The following is a 17,151-nucleotide window of genomic DNA, read 5'->3' as shown; positions in this document are numbered from 1 at the left end:
TTCCTATTTTCACAGGTATTTCTTCTGTTAACAGGTTTTTCATTCTCCTGTTTTCAGCACCTACGAGTTGAATCAATTGTCCCAAGAGGGGTAGGTTTGGGACTACTGCGGATCTCACAGTAGAAAGGGTAGCACCAGTATCAATCAGGAATGTAATGGGATGACCATCTACATCAGCTCCCACAAATTGTCCATTCTGGTCTACCTTTATGACTGCTCCCAGGGTACAGTCTTCCTCCCCTGTCAGGCACCGTCAATGTATCAGGTCCCGATCAAATCCATTAGGGTTTCCATAAAGGGCATTTGATGGTATGTTCGATTTCCCTGTGAGATTCTTGGAGGTTGAGGCACTTGCACTAGCTGTCTCTGGTTGTCCCCATTAAATGATCTAGGTCTTGTCACTGTTTCGAGCCCATCCTGCACTACCACTGCCTCACCTTCCTGTAGTTGATTTGCCCGATTTAACCGACCCTCTCACTTCCAGTGCCCTATTTTGTGACAATAATGACAAACAGTCATTTTCTTCAAGGTGACAATGTCTACCCCCGTCTTAGGATCTACCCCTTTCACTCTTACCTATATCATGCTGTTCTTAGCACCTTTAACTCCCCCTTGACCATTTCCCTGCTTACGTCCAAGGGTTCCCCCATTTGTCTGCACCTGATCTGCTTTGTTTCGTATTCCTCATCTGGAGTAGCATTAACTTGTCCTTGATCCTCCTATGCTTGGAGTCCAACTTGTCACTGCAATACCTGGCATACTGTAGAATCTCGTCCTCTGACTTGTTTTGCCAGCATATTAGATGCTGCTGTATCATAACCCTAATCTCTGGTCTCCGTCCTAGTACAAATTTGGAGACAAACTGTCCCATGTCCTTTGGGTAGAGTATCTAAACTACTGTACTGCTTGAAGGTTTGTAAGAGCTGTTCATAGTAAGCATGTAATGATTCCTTGGGCTCCTGCATCGTCCTGCCGATCTTGACTTGACCCAATCAATATCCTCCGGGCTGTAACCTTGCGATTACTTGCTTGAACTTCTTCATACCCAAGGATGAGGTACCAGGAGTTATGGGGTCTCTGTCTGGTTCAGTAGAATGCCAATCAATAGCAATTGTGCAAGCAGACCATGGATCACTAGGAGCCACAACGTCAAACATTGTGTTCAGGTCAATCCACAACACCTTCAATCAATCAATCAATCAATCAGTGACACTTATAAAGCGCGCTACATACCCGTAGGGTCTCAAGGCGCTGGGGGGGGGGGGTGCCGCTACTGCTCGAACAGCCAGGTCTTCAGCTTCTTCCTGAAGGAGAGGTGGTCTTGGGTCAGGCGCAGGTCGGACGGGAGGGAGTTCCAGGTCTTGGCGGCCAGGTAGGAGAAGGACCTTCCCCCTGTAGTCGTTCTTCAGATGCGGGGGACGGCGGCGAGGGCGTGGTTGGCTGATCAGAGGTGGCGTTTGGGAGCGTAGAAGTTGACTCGGCTGTTGAGGTAGCTCGGGCCTTGGTCGTGTAGGGCTTTGTGTGCGTGGGTGAGGAGGCGGAAGGTGATTCTCTTGTTGACGGGGAGCCAGTGAAGGTCTCTCAGATGTCCGGAGATGTGGCTGGATCGTGGGATGTCGAGGATGAGTCTGGCTGAGGCGTTTTGGATCCGCTGGAGTCTCTTCTGGAGCTTGACGGTGGTCCCGGCGTAGAGGGCGTTGCCGTAGTCCAGTCGGCTGGTGACGAGGGCCTGGGTGACGGTCTTCCTGGTCTCTGTGGGGATCCACCAGAAGATCTTCCGTAGCATGCGTAGGATGTTGAAGCACGCCGAGGAGACGCTGTTGACTTGTCTGGTCATGGAGAGGGAGGAGTCCAGGATGAAGCCCAGGTTTCGTGCATGGTCTGTCGGTTTGGGTGCGGTGCCCAGGGCGGGAGGCCACCAGGAGTCGTCCCAGGCGGAGGGTGAGGAGCCCAGGATGAGGACCTCCGTCTTGTCCGAGTTCAGTTTCAGGCGGCTGGTCGTCATCCACTCGGCTACCTCTTTCATCCCTTCGTGCAGGTTGGCTCTGGCGGCGGCGGGGTCGTTGGTCAGGGAGAGGATCAGCTGGGTGTCGTCGGCGTAGGAGATTATGCTGAGGTGGTGTTTGCGTACGATGGCCGCGAGGGGGCTCATGTAGACGGTGAAGAGGGTGGGGCTCAGGGACGATCCTTGGGGGACGCCGCAGATGACTTCGGAGGCCTCTGACTTGTACGGTGGTAGGCGGACTCTCTGTGTTCTTCCGTCGAGGAAGGAGATGATCCATTCCAGCGCCTTGTCCTGGATTCCGATGTTGCTGAGGCGCCGTACTAGGGTGCGGTGGCAGACCGTGTCGAATGCCGCGGAGAGGTCTAGGAGGATGAGGGCCGCTGTTTCTCCATTGTCCATCAGGGCTCGGATGTCATCGGTGGCGGCGATGAGGGCGGTCTCGGTGCTGTGTTTGGCTCGGAAGCCGGACTGTGAGGGGTCGAGGGATCCGTTCGTCTCGAGGAAGGCGGCCATCTGCTTGTTGACGGTCTTCTCGATGACCTTGGCTGGAAACGGGAGAAGCGAGATGGGGCGGTAATTCTTGAGGTCGGTGGGGTCCGCTGTTGGTTTCTTGAGTAGAGCGCTGAGTTCGGCGTGTTTCCAGCTTTCAGGGAAGATGGCGGTGTCGAAGGAGGTGTTGATGATGTCACGCAGGTGGGGTGCGATGACAGCGTCGGCCTTGTTGAAGACGTGGTGAGGGCAGGGGTCGGTCGGTGATCCGGAGTGGATGGAGTTCATCGTGCGGATGGTGTCTTCGGTGCTGATCCGGGTCCAGGCGTGGAGGGTGGTGGTGGGGGGGGGTGGCTGGTCGGTCGTGGTGTGCGTTGGTTGGTTGTTGAAACTGCTGTGTATGTCCGTGATCTTGTTGTGGAAGTGTGAGGCGAGGGAGTTGCAGAGGTCTTGCGATGGGGTGATGTCGTTGTTTCCTGCGCTGGGGTTGGAAAGCTCTTTCACGATGTTGAAGAGTTCCTTGCAGTTGTGTGCGTTGTTGTCCAACCGGTCCTTGAATGCTGTTTTCTTGGCGGTGCGGATCAGCTGGTGGTGTTTCCGGGTGGCAAGTTTGTAGGAGGTCCTGTTGTCCGGTGTCGGTTCCCTTTTCCAGACTTTCTCGAGGGCTCGGCAGTTCTTCTTGGAGCTCTTGAGTTCGTCGGTGAACCATGGGGCCTTCTTGCTGCCGGGTCTGCTAGGCGGGGTCCTCAGCGGGGCGAGTTCGTCCGCGCAGTTGCTGATCCACTTCGTGAGGTTGTCGGCGGCCTGGCTGGGGTTCGCTGAGCTGGCAGGAGGGTGTTGGCTCAGGGAGGTGGCGAGCTGGTCTGCTGTGATCTTGTTCCAGCTTCTGCGGGCGGTCAGTTGCTGGTGTTGGTGGGTCGTCGTTCTCTTGAAGGTGAAGTGGACGCAGCTGTGGTCCGTCCATTGAAGCTCTGTGGCGTGGCTGAAGTCGATGTCTGTGCTGGATGAGAAGACGGCGTCGAGTGTGTGTCCGGCGAGGTGGGTGGGGGTGGACACCAGTTGCTTGAGTCCCAGGTTGGCGAGGTTGTCGAGCAGGGTGCTGGTGTTGTGGTCGTTGTTGTTCTCCAGATGGAAGTTGAGGTCTCCCAGGAGGATGTAGTTAGCGGAGGGGAGGGCATGCGGGCTGACGAAGTCGGCGATGTCCTCGCTGAATTGCGTGCGTGGTCCAGGGGGTCGGTAGATCAGGGTGCCTCTGAGTGTGGTGTTCGGGTTGGTGTGGATCTGGAAATGCAGGTGTTCGGCGCTGGTCAGGGTGTTGTCGGTGCTGGTCGTGAGACGGATGGTGTTCCTGTGGATGATGGCGATGCCTCCTCCCATCTGGTTGGCGTTTCGGTCCCTCCGGACGATCTTGTAGCCCTCTGGGATAGCGATGGCGATGTCGGGAGCTGAAGAGGCGTTCATCCAGGTCTCCGTGAGGAAGGCAACGTCAGGGGCTGTGGCGTCTAGGAGGTTCCAGAGTTCGATGGCGTGTCTGTGGATGGAGCGGGTGTTGAGCAGGAGGCACTTGAGGTGGTTGCTGCTGGTGTTCGGCTTGGCGGGTGCTGGTGTGGGGCGGGTCCGGATGCAGGTGAACTTGCAGGTGCGGCAGCTGAAAGGTCCGTGGGTGCGTATTGGAGTGGCTTGGTGGCATTCTGGGAGTCGGCCGGTGTTGAGAGCGATGAGGGTGGCGGCTGAGTACGTCAGGCGGGTAGGTCGAGGCCTTCGAGGTCCAGGGGTCCTGGCGCTGGGCGCGATCCGGTCGCGGACGGGCGCAGACGGGCTTACCTTTGGCGCGCCTTCGGCGCACAATCGGCGCGCCCGCTGCGCGTGACCGCTGCGCGTTCGCACGGTCGCCATTTAAGGCGAAGTGCGCGGGTGGGCGGAGCAGCTGGGAGGCGGGAGCGGGGAGGGTTACAGAAGGCAAAAAGGGGCGAGGACAAGCGGCGGTGGCGGGAAGGGAGGGCGGGGGGCGTCGAGGTAGGCGGGCAACAAGGAAGGAGGGCAACACGGAACAAAAATTAAAATACAGTACAAACAGGCAAAAATGAACGCTAAAACAGGGAAAAAAAACAAGTTTAGCCCAAACAAGCACAAAGAACCGTCAAAACAAGGAAAGCCACTCGCAGCGGCGGCAGCCGGCAAACGAGGCAGCAGCGAGGCAGAGGGCGGCAAGGGGCACACGCAGCAGCTGGTGGCCGTGCGGCGCGGGGGTGTCCCACAAGTGGGTCACACTCACCTGCGTCGCACGGTCGCCATTTAAGGCCAAGTGCGCGGGTGGGCGGAGCAGCTGGGAGGCGGGAGCGGGGAGGGTTACAGAAGGCAAAAAGGGGCGGGGACAAGCGGCGGTGGCGGGAAGGGAGGGCGGGGGGCGTCGAGGTAGGCGGGCAACAAGGAAGGAGGGCAACACGGAACAAAAATTAAAATACAGTACAAACAGGCAAAAATGAACGCTAAAACAGGGAAAAAAAACAAGTTTAGCCCAAACAAGCACAAAGAACCGTCAAAACAAGGAAAGCCACTCGCAGCGGCGGCAGCCGGCAAACGAGGCAGCAGCGAGGCAGAGGGCGGCAAGGGGCACACGCAGCAGCTGGTGGCCGTGCGGCGCGGGGGTGTCCCACAAGTGGGTCACACTCACCTGCGTCGCACGGTCGCCATTTAAGGCCAAGTGCGCGGGTGGGCGGAGCAGCTGGGAGGCGGGAGCGGGGAGGGTTACAGAAGGCAAAAAGGGGCGGGGACAAGCGGCGGTGGCGGGAAGGGAGGGCGGGGGGCGTCGAGGTAGGCGGGCAACAAGGAAGGAGGGCAACACGGAACAAAAATTAAAATACAGTACAAACAGGCAAAAATGAACGCTAAAACAGGGAAAAAAAACAAGTTTAGCCCAAACAAGCACAAAGAACCGTCAAAACAAGGAAAGCCACTCGCAGCGGCGGCAGCCGGCAAACGAGGCAGCAGCGAGGCAGAGGGCGGCAAGGGGCACACGCAGCAGCTGGTGGCCGTGCGGCGCGGGGGTGTCCCACAAGTGGGTCACACTCACCTGCGTCGCACGGTCGCCATTTAAGGCCAAGTGCGCGGGTGGGCGGAGCAGCTGGGAGGCGGGAGCGGGGAGGGTTACAGAAGGCAAAAAGGGGCGGGGACAAGCGGCGGTGGCGGGAAGGGAGGGCGGGGGGCGTCGAGGTAGGCGGGCAACAAGGAAGGAGGGCAACACGAACAAAAATTAAAATACAGTACAAACAGGCAAAAATGAACGCTAAAACAGGGAAAAAAAACAAGTTTAGCCCAAACAAGCACAAAGAACCGTCAAAACAAGGAAAGCCACTCGCAGCGGCGGCAGCCGGCAAACGAGGCAGCAGCGAGGCAGAGGGCGGCAAGGGGCACACGCAGCAGCTGGTGGCCGTGCGGCGCGGGGGTGTCCTTTGCAAATTTTTGCAACACGATCGACTTGCTTGAACCACTCAGCAGGTTTTCCCCTCAACCGAGGAACATCATTAGTGAATACTGCTAGGTCACCCCTGCTCCATGGTATGTGAACATAACCTCCACTAGACACCTCTAGCAGAGGATAAGCCTCAACTCCCAAAGTTCCCCCTCAAAGAGGCGGCGTTTCCCCCGATCCTTGCCCTGACATTCTATTTCTTTGACCATCTTCCTTCCCATTTATCAAGCATGCTACATGTGCATATCCCTGCAATCAGCTCTCTAATATGTGTCTTCAACCCTGTTACTGTTTTTACTTCCAATTCCTAAATGCTGTAGTCCAGTGACTTCCCTGTAAATTTTTCGTCTTCAACAAATCCACGTCATACCTTCGAGCCAATTCTGTTAATTTCTTATGGGCTCACCTCGCTTTACGAGTAACATCCTTTGCCACAAATAGCAGCTCATCCTGTTCATAAATTTTAGTTTTTTCTAAGGACAAGTTTCTATCAATTATTTTGTCAACCTCGGTTTTCAACCCTACTAGATCCAAGAATTTTGCCTTCAGTGCAGTCTTGATTGTCTGGGGTATGCAAACTGGTTTCTAGGTTTCATCGTTAGGTAGATCTCCTCAGACCCACGGGCTCTTTTGTTGTTCCAGTCTTGATTGTCCCCTGACTCGACATACTGCTCTGTCCTTCCCCATCACTGTTCGAGACTTCCCTGTCACTTCTCTGAAGTTGGGGTTTGAGAAACATGCTGATTTTCATGAGTTCCTTGGCCTGTACCTATCTCTGGTATCCTTCCCATGGGTCCTCTAATTGGAACTTCCCACATCCTCAAATCAAAATTTTAGTTCGCTAGTGACACTGATCATATGGTACTAGGCCCATTGCATACTCTTGAAGGATCTGAAGTTGCTGGTAACGGGGTGCTAGATTTTATGGGCACCAAAATGAGCTGTTCCCGTTCATTGTCACATTTCCCATTGTATTGACCCTCTCTTTTAACCCGGACTGTAGTTGACTGGCTTGTTCCTCTAAGCGCGGGTCATACACAGAGACTACAGGTACAATGGTGACTGGTACCGTAAGGTCTTCCGACAACTGCAAGGCAGTGCTAACTCCTCTTGACTCTGTAGCTCTTAACACTTGCATGCCTGTCCCTTCTGCTCCTGCTGTAATCCTTCCCTATACTCCTGCACTAGGGCCCGTCTGAGCTGTTACGGCTTTTTCTGGATTTACTGCATTCTCCAATTCTCGCCTTCCCTCATCTGAATGTGGATTATAGGGTAGAGGTCTCTCTGACAGCAATCTGTCTAACAGACTGTTGTCTGTGTCACTCCCATCGTCTCCATTATGCCCTTCACTACTACCCTGAGTCCTTCCCTCTTTCACCAGCATGAGGCACAATATCTCTCCCTTGATGGTGTCTACCCTCCATTTTTTCAGTTGTGCATCCCATTGCGCGTCTTGATATGCTGTTGCTGCCTTTTTCATCCTCCCCTGAAATTTCTCCCTATTCTTATCCTGTTCTACTCGCATCCATGCATCTAATGCCTTAAACTATGTTGGTCTAGGTGGAGGACATAAGGAAGACATCATTCATCTCAACTGGTACAATACCTCCAATTGAAAAGAACCATAACGTGGGAAAGGCAAATCACCCTCTTTTTCAGTAATTTTATTCCAAGTTTGAAGCCGAACTATGGTTTGGAGTCCCACAAGCGCTCCGTCCATCATCCCCTTTGGTATCGCTTTGTTCGCCCTATGTTGGCAGGGTATGCCCAGACGTGGGTCCCTTGCTCACTTTGCCACTGGATTCAGGATAGCCTGGCTGATGAGGGTTATGAACCCAAAACCGGTCCCAGGATGCTTTTTTCTGGTCCAGGGAAGACATAGCTTGGCAGTTCGGGCTGGACTGTTCCCATGAGACCGGGGGTAAGTGTTTGATTTGCTCAAGCGCTCTGTCCTTCATCCCCTTTGGTATCGCTTTGTTCGCCCTATGTTGGTATGCCCAGACGTGGGTCCCTTGCTCACTTTGCCACTGGATTCAAGATAGCCTGGCTAATGAGGGTTATGAACCCGAAACCGGTCCAAGGATGCTTGTTTCCGGTCCAGGGAAGACATGGCTTGGCAGTTCGGGCTGGACTGTTCCCATGAGGCACAGGGTCAGACTGATTTGCATATGGCCATGTCTGAACTGGGGTGGTGGAGTGAGCTAAAGAATGATGATGGATTAAACCCAGATCATTTGACTGGGGGTGAGTGTTTGATTTGCTCAAGCGCTCCGTCCATCATCCCCTTTGGTATCGCTTCGTTCACCCTATGTTGGCAGGGTATGCCCAGACGTGGATCCCTTGCTCACTTTGCCACTGGATTCAAGATAGCCTGGCTGATGAGGGTTATGAACCCCAAACCGGTCCCAGGATACTTGTTTCTGGTCCAGGGAAGACATGGCTTGGCAGTTCGGGCTGGACTGTTCCCATGAGACCGGGGGTACGTGTTTGATTTGCTCAAGCGCTCTGTCCTTCATCCCCTTTGGTATCGCTTTGTTCGCCCTATGTTGGCAGGGTATGCCCAGACGTGGGTCCGTTGCTCACTTTGCCACTGGATTCAAGATAGCCTGGCCAATGAGGGTTATGAACCCGAAACCGGTCCCAGGATGCTTGTTTCCGGTCCAGGGAAGACATGGCTTGGCAGTTCGGGCTGGACTGTTCCCATGAGGCACAGGGTCAGACTGATTTGCATATGGCCATGTCTGAACTGGGGTGGTGGAGTGAGCTAAAGAATGATGATGGATTAAACCCAGATCATTTGACTGGGGGTGAGTGTTTGATTTGCTCAAGCGCTCCGTCCATCATGCCCTTTGGTATCGCTTTGTTCACCCTATGTTGGCAGGGTATGCCCAGACGTAGGTCCCTTGCTCACTTTGCCACTGGATTCAAGATAGCCTGGCTGATGAGGGTTATGAACCCAAAACCGGTCCCAGGATGCTTGTTTCTGGTCCAGGGAAGACATGGCTTGGCAGTTCGGGCTGGACTGTTCCCATGAGACCGGGGGTAAGTGTTTGATTTGCTCAAGCGCTCTGTCCTTCATCCCCTTTGGTATCGCTTTGTTCGCCCTATGTTGGCAGGGTATGCCCAGACGTGGGTCCCTTGCTCACTTTGCCACTGGATTCAAGATAGCCTGGCTAATGAGGGTTATGAACCCGAAACCGGTCCAAGGATGCTTGTTTCCGGTCCAGGGAAGACATGGCTTGGCAGTTCGGGCTGGACTGTTCCCATGAGGCACAGGGTCAGACTGATTTGCATATGGCCATGTCTGAACTGGGGTGGTGGAGTGAGCTAAAGAATGATGATGGATTAAACCCAGATCATTTGACTGGGGGTGAGTGTTTGATTTGCTCAAGCGCTCCGTCCATCATCCCCTTTGGTATCGCTTCGTTCACCCTATGTTGGCAGGGTATGCCCAGACGTGGGTCCCTTGCTCACTTTGCCACTGGATTCAAGATAGCCTGGCTGATGAGGGTTATGAACCCAAAACCGGTCCCAGGATGCTTGTTTCTGGTCCAGGGAAGACATGGCTTGGCAGTTCGGGCTGGACTGTTCCCATGAGACCGGGGGTAAGTGTTTGATTTGCTCAAGCGCTCTGTCCTTCATCCCCTTTGGTATCGCTTTGTTCGCCCTATGTTGGCAGGGTATGCCCAGATGTGGGTCCCTTGCTCACTTTGCCACTGGATTCAAGATAGCCTGGCTAATGAGGGTTATGAACCCGAAACCGGTCCCAGGATGCTTGTTTCCGGTCCAGGGAAGACATGGCTTGGCAGTTAGGGCTGGACTGTTCCCATGAGGCACAGGGTCAGACTGATTTGCATATGGCCATGTCTGAACTGGGGTGGTGGAGTGAGCTAAAGAATGATGATGGATTAAACCCAGATCATTTGACTGGGGGTGAGTGTTTGATTTGCTCAAGCGCTCCGTCCATCATCCCCTTTGGTATCGCTTCGTTCACCCTATGTTGGCAGGGTATGCCCAGACGTGGGTCCCTTGCTCACTTTGCCACTGGATTCAAGATAGCCTGGCTGATGAGGGTTATGAACCCAAAACCGGTCCCAGGATGCTTGTTTCTGGTCCAGGGAAGACATGGCTTGACAGTTCGGGCTGGACTGTTCCCATGAGACCGGGGGTACGTGTTTGATTTGCTCAAGCGCTCTGTCCTTCATCCCCTTTGGTATCGCTTTGTTCGCCCTATGTTGGCAGGGTATGCCCAGACGTGGGTCCCTTGCTCACTTTGCCACTGGATTCAAGATAGCCTGGCTAATGAGGGTTATGAACCCAAAACCGGTCCCAGGATGCTTGTTTCCGGTCCAGGGAAGACATGGCTTGGCAGTTCGGGCTGGACTGTTCCCATGAGGCACAGGGTCAGACTGATTTGCATATGGCCATGTCTGAACTGGGGTGGTGGAGTGAGCTAAAGAATGATGATGGATTAAACCCAGATCATTTGACTGGGGGTGAGTGTTTGATTTGCTCAAGCGCTCCGTCCATCATGCCCTTTGGTATCGCTTTGTTCACCCTATGTTGGCAGGGTATGCCCAGACGTAGGTCCCTTGCTCACTTTGCCACTGGATTCAAGATAGCCTGGCTGATGAGGGTTATGAACCCAAAACCGGTCCCAGGATGCTTGTTTCTGGTCCAGGGAAGACATGGCTTGGCAGTTCGGGCTGGACTGTTCCCATGAGACCGGGGGTAAGTGTTTGATTTGCTCAAGCGCTCTGTCCTTCATCCCCTTTGGTATCGCTTTGTTCGCCCTATGTTGGCAGGGTATGCCCAGACGTGGGTCCCTTGCTCACTTTGCCACTGGATTCAAGATAGCCTGGCTAATGAGGGTTATGAACCCGAAACCGGTCCAAGGATGCTTGTTTCCGGTCCAGGGAAGACATGGCTTGGCAGTTCGGGCTGGACTGTTCCCATGAGGCACAGGGTCAGGCTGATTTGCATATGGCCATGTCTGAACTGGGGTGGTGGAGTGAGCTAAAGAATGATGATGGATTAAACCCAGATCATTTGACTGGGGGTGAGTGTTTGATTTGCTCAAGCGCTCCGTCCATCATCCCCTTTGGTATCGCTTTGTTCGTCCCACATTCGTTGCCATATAGTGTGCTGGAGTATCCTTGGGCGGTGCTTCCTCACCCAGTTGAGTGACCACTCCCCTATCTGCTCCACATGTCCCATAACACTCTAAGGGGCATATCAGCAACGAGGCGATATAAAATTATTGCCGCTTTTGCGTCCGTTTTCAGGCGAAAAGCGGCGATAATTTTATCGCCTAATTAGCAAGGTCACGCTATCCTGTGAAACCTTGCATTAGCGCCCAGATTCTTAATGCCCAGCTTTGCATCTCTAATGAGATGCAAAGTGGGCGTTCCTGACCTGACATGACAGGAGAAATATCGCTAAGCGGCATTTCTCCTAACATCGAGCCCCACACTATGAAGCATAGCGGCAAGAAAAGTAGCGATAACCCCTGTTATCGCTCCTTTCCTTACGCCTGCTTCAGGACTGACTTAGCCATGATATCCTATGGAAGGTGGATATCATGGCTTAGTATGTGAGACCCTATCATCAAGCTAACGCCAAACTTTGTGAGATTATCGCTGGGTTTCCAGCGATAATCTCACGTTTGGCAGTTAGCGCTAGGATTTTTATCGCTTTTGAGATAAGCGTTGCTAATAGCACGCTATCTCAGCGATAAAAATCCACGTTAGCCGGCGATAATTATCCTAGCGCTAAGTACGCTTAGCAATAATTATCGCCAGTTGTTGCTGATATGCCCCTTAATTCTTCTCCAGCAGACAAGTGTTCTCGATTTCAACTTCCTGATGTTTACCAGCCACTCCCAGCATGGCGTTACACCAACCGACCTATCACTGCGCGGCGTGCTCTAACATCAGCTTTTCCTCCTCGCAGAGGCTCACCCTCCATCACAGTTTCTCTGTACACATTCACTCATAAAATCTACAAAACAAGTGACTGCCTTCTAAAGGTACGAATGAATCCAATCACTGAAGAACATTTCACAAAGTGACCCTTGACCTGCACGGTCACCTGAATCAATATAGTTTACTCCTGTACACAAAGTTTACCATATGATTCTTACGCATCCCACTCACTCAAAGTTCCCTGTCTTAAATGGAATTACCAATTACCTCTCACGATAACTCCCCAAACCAATGGTCAGACAATCACACCAAATCAGTGTCTCCTACACATACTATATATATATCCTGGGATCCTAGGCCACTTTGTGGCCTGAAACAAAAACAAAACTCCTGGATCACGATCGTCCCAAAACAACATTAACTTGACTTTCAAGCAACCTCCGTCAGACATCATACAAACAAAACATTCTTGCAATCTAACACACAACGCATCCCTAGTAATATTCACTCCTCTTTCTGCCGCTGTTCTCTCCGCACCATCAATCTATGTCGGTCTCTGCCAAAGTCCGTTGTTCTCCACTCTCTGTCATTGGGCTCTGTTGTGGGGCTCTAGGAGTCTAAGCCTTTTCTAGATTCTACTAGACTCTCCTCCTACTCCATGTGACAAACATTCTACACTGCTACCAACTGAAGGAGTCGGGTTCCACGTTCTAGATTAGGTCCGGAAACCCCAGGTTGATATCACTTTTTATCAGCATGCAAGTGTAAGAAGGAGAGAAACCATTACCAGTCAGTTTGTTCCAATAATTATGACTCCTAAGGATCCCAGACTCCAGGTAATTTCAGTTAATTTATTACAATGCCAAGAACAGTTGAACATACAAACACTTCAAGGTGGGGGTGTAGAAATACATTGGAACTACTACAAAGCCAAGTCTGCGAGTAAAGTTGAGGTGGTGCAACATGCACAAGATGAATAATTTGAGATTCAAAATACAGAAAATGACTCCACAGATGTCGAGGGTCCCCTTCATTGGAGGTTTGTGCGTATAAAGTATTTGTCCGTCCCTGCTCTACAGCTAACGTGACATCCCTCCTTAGCATTTCCCAAGGCAAGGTTCATTAAGGTGTCAGTGCATGAAGACCTCCTGAGAAGACTCTTCACGTTTAATGAATCAAGTATCATAAAGCTACAGAGCTCCTTCTAAGATGCTCCCTCTCTCAAGGCAAGGTAAGAAACCCCGGACACTGGGGCACATGCATCAACCATTTTTGCGAGCACAAAAGGTGCGATTCGCAAAAATCGGCCGTTTGCGCCCGCAAAAAGGGCATTTGCGATGCATGAAGGGTCAAGGCACTCGCAATTTGAGAATTCGCAATGCATAAAAGTAAAATAATTAGCGATTTCGCTGATAGGGGGCGCAAATTACCATGAAGTTGAACTTCATGGTAATTTGCAAAAACTTTGAAAAAAAGCACTAAAGTGCATTTTTCAAAGTTGTAGGTTACACACACACATGTCCTTGGGACATGTGTGTGCGCAACTTTTGTGCACAGATCAATTTCAGGGGTGCAACAGGGTGTCCTTTTGACACTCTTGCACCCTTAAAATTGCATGAGCAATTTGCGAGTACCAATTGGTACTCGCAAATTGGGCTTGCAATTTCCCATTCATTCCTACAGGCCCATAGGAATGAATGGGAAGCTATTCCTTATTTGTGACTCGCTGTTCGCAAATAAGGAATGTGTAGGAATCGCTATTATTATAGCGATTCCTACATGCATAGGATTTTGCAAGTCCTTAATTGCGAATCCTTAATATTTGCAATTAAGGACTCGCAAAATCCTAGCATGATGCATGTGCCAGACTGTCCCTTAACTCCAACATATTATTCCTCAGAAACCGATCCAGAAGGCATTGTGACATCACACCATCCATTCAAGACATCTCCTTGTGGGTAAATTTCCACTGGGCAGCGATGACACCAAGTCTGGGCAAGATGACCTTGATTTCCAGGCTTGCCTCGCTGAAAAAGTACACCAGTCCATACTATCACAATCAGTTCTCAATGTATCCTTTCCTCCCTAAGCCTAACTCCTAAAACAAAGACATTATTCTAGCTAGCAAGGATGAGTTCTCCACCTGCAACAGAAACCTCAGAAAAACAAATTCAACACGCACATGAAATTCATCTATTTAATCTAATGCAAGAGCTTTCAGGGGAAAGTACAATCCGGGCCTACAGAAACTGGCCAACACAAGACGCGGCATCAAGGCCTCATAGGATTACATACAATGAATATTTTTTCTGAGCACTTCTATGTTAATACGTTATGTAAGCCCATCGAATGCACTGATGATTATTGGCAACATGTACGAAATGTGTGCATTAATTTTTCAAACTAAACACGTTATTGCACTGCTCATGTCTTCCCATTTTCTATAACCCCCTAACACATCAAATTTCATGTTATTACAGCCGCGTTTCCTAAATTAAAACGACAAAGGATTATATGTTGGTGCAAACTACCCTTGTTTATAATGCACCCCAACAATTTTAAGATCAAAATCTGCACTCTAACAAGAGTAAAAGCATGTAAAAGGTGTAATGATTCGATTTTTGTATGAATGATCTGCAGTGATTTGTCATGTTAACCACAAAATGCACTGCCGCTTCAATTATGCCATAGCAACTGTATTAAAAGCAAGTGGGAGCTGGGCAGGCACAGAAGAGTCAAAGGGTGCAGAGTACAGGCAGGAAAAAAGAGAGACTGTGCATCCTACATTTTAAGAAGTGCAGGAGAGCCCTATACTAGGGCATTTTTTGTCAGTGTCTTTATTATCTGACAAGGGTATGTTCACTTAAAGCATGTTAAATTCATCCAACTGGTGTTGGGTAATGTATGGTATCTGTAGATTCACCAGTAAGGGCACAACCACGCAAGCTACTCTAGGGAAGTTTTTAAGATCGTGAAATCCTTCACCAATCCCTCGGCACTCTTGCACCTGATTATCCCTTCATTGGAGATGTGCAACAGTCTTTCAAATTTTTTTTAGGAGAAAATCTCTCAGATCAATGCCTCGTTCCTGGCGGTCCACCACCCTAATGTGGTGGACATCTCTCGTGGCTTCAGTCAGAACCAGCCGGTGTTCTCTGAATTCGCAATCTTTCCCGTGGATGCTTCCCTGGTTGACTGAGAGACCAAGGGAGTCAGCATTAGTAAAATAGTTCAACTTCCATGTAGCCCCTGTGTAGCCACAAAGAGGACCAAAGGAAAATAGAGTTTATTGCAAGTTAAAGATCAGTCCAATATATATGCAAATCAAGAATATATTATAAAGGTACAGGATTACAACTGGCAAGCTGAAACATCGAAAGAGATTCAGATTCAATAGCATAAGACATACAATGAACGCAGTCACCGTTATATAGATACTGAGAAATACAAATGTGTGTTCCTTAAAGAAACTCCGATCCTCCTTCCTAAACATGAATACATTCTAAAGTCATCTAACCCAAGACTAAATCTAAGATGCAAATTAGTCATTGGAGGAAGGTCTCAGAAGAATTCAGAAGTGCAGGAAGGTGTCTGCATACTGAAAACTTCAGTAGAAGTCTTCTAAAAAAAGAATATGTGCTTAGCATAAAGATACACACTTGCAAGGGAAACCGAGAGGCCTGTACCCCTCAAAGTCGAAAGGGATCTGGATCTGAGCTCTAACGGTGGGAGACTAACCAAACAAAGAGGTTTATAGACAATCCTCACTTTCCCCACGTCACCAGAACCCCAATTATTTCTCATTCCTACAGTAGGTATCTGCAACATCCTTCGATCTTCCCATCCCATGAACACAGTCTCTGCAACCTTGAGCATCTCATCATTCCTAATACGCAATGAATAGGAGGTTTCTCTTGCTCATTAGTTCTTCATGTCCTTACAAAGATTTCTCTTCTCAGGCCTCACTATCAATAATACAACAATACTCCTTTCTCTAACTATGAAATCATGAGAACACATCTGCAAAAGAAAGAACATGCAAAGCAAGAAAGAATACATTTTAAAGTTTAGGTCTTTAGTCAAGCTAACTTTAGCTAAGTATTTCAATTTCCATTTTGAATATATGATTATATATGCACATGTAACTTCAGAATAAATGAAAATGTGGATAAATGAGTTTACGATTACAATGTAAGTTAATAAACGCAGTACAACTGGAAACAAAGTGTAAATGTGAAGGAGAGTTATATATTGTCATTGACTAAAATTTAACCCACACACACTTGAGTCTCTACTTTCTGTAGTGTATACAGATCAATAATGTGGTTAAATGCTTCCTTTCATGTAAATAAAGTTGAAACACACAATGCATATTGTGTCAAGTGCACGTGAACATTGCGCCTCTGTGACATGTAAGGGTGAAGCCTAAATTGCACTGCTCCACATTTCTCATCAACATAGAGACATAATGCAAGATGTCTGATTAGATGCCCAAACGAACACTAAAAAGCCAATTATGTATTCCCTGTTCTGCCATCACAACATGAGGCTGTAGAGAGCTGTCTCTGGCCAGACATAAAAGGGAATATAGTCACTGTCTATGTAACCTTTAAATTGGACCAGAGACACATGATGCATTTGGGCTTGAATTGACTTTAATTATTTATCAGAATGTCAAGACAGAGAAAGTGTAAATCGGACCAATTACAATTCCAAAGAACACCAGAAACTGTGTTTAAATTCTCCGTATGTCAAGACAGAGAAAGTGGAAATTGGACTAACTACAATTGTAAAGAACACCGGAAACTGTGTTCAAGTAGGCTTATGACTATATTTTCATTAATAAATTTCAAACGTTTATTGGAATTCATAAAGAATTACATCTTAACTCCCAAGAACATGTGGATGTAGTAGATTACTGAGAATATTCACAAATGTAAACATTTTGTACATTAAAATGTAAATATGTATGATCCTGCATGTGGAAATTTCAGGCTAAAGTATTTGCACTTTTGCACTTTTCCCCCACTGGAAAAAATATATTTCCTCTTTGATCCATCTCTTACTCTACACTGCCACATTTTGGCGGTATTCCACACCAAATCTCGCTTAAGTTTTTAAAATATTTTTTTTATTTGCCTCCTAGCCCTTAAAGGAGCAATGCTTTTCTGGGATTTGTGAGTACACGTAAACCATTTTTGGCTTTCAACCACCTTTTGCAGATGTCTCTAATTTGTAATGTGCAACCCACCAAGTGAGCA

At 49.5% G+C, this 17,151-nt stretch overlaps 1 protein-coding gene across 1 annotated transcript in view; it reads left to right on the top strand.

Moving 5' to 3' along the window:
• LOC146812216 (protein-glutamine gamma-glutamyltransferase E-like) overlaps positions 1-17,151 on the top strand; it is a 348,360-nt gene that overhangs the window by 163,096 nt on the left and 168,113 nt on the right. The gene's annotated exons all lie outside the window — the stretch shown is intronic.

Source organism: Triturus cristatus, chromosome 7 (genome assembly GCF_964204655.1).
Source record: "Triturus cristatus chromosome 7, aTriCri1.1, whole genome shotgun sequence".
In the NCBI taxonomy this organism is placed as follows: Eukaryota; Metazoa; Chordata; class Amphibia; order Caudata; family Salamandridae; genus Triturus; species Triturus cristatus.
The sequence above is the reverse complement of the archived record's forward strand: the minus strand, read 5'-3'. Positions and strand labels throughout refer to the sequence as shown.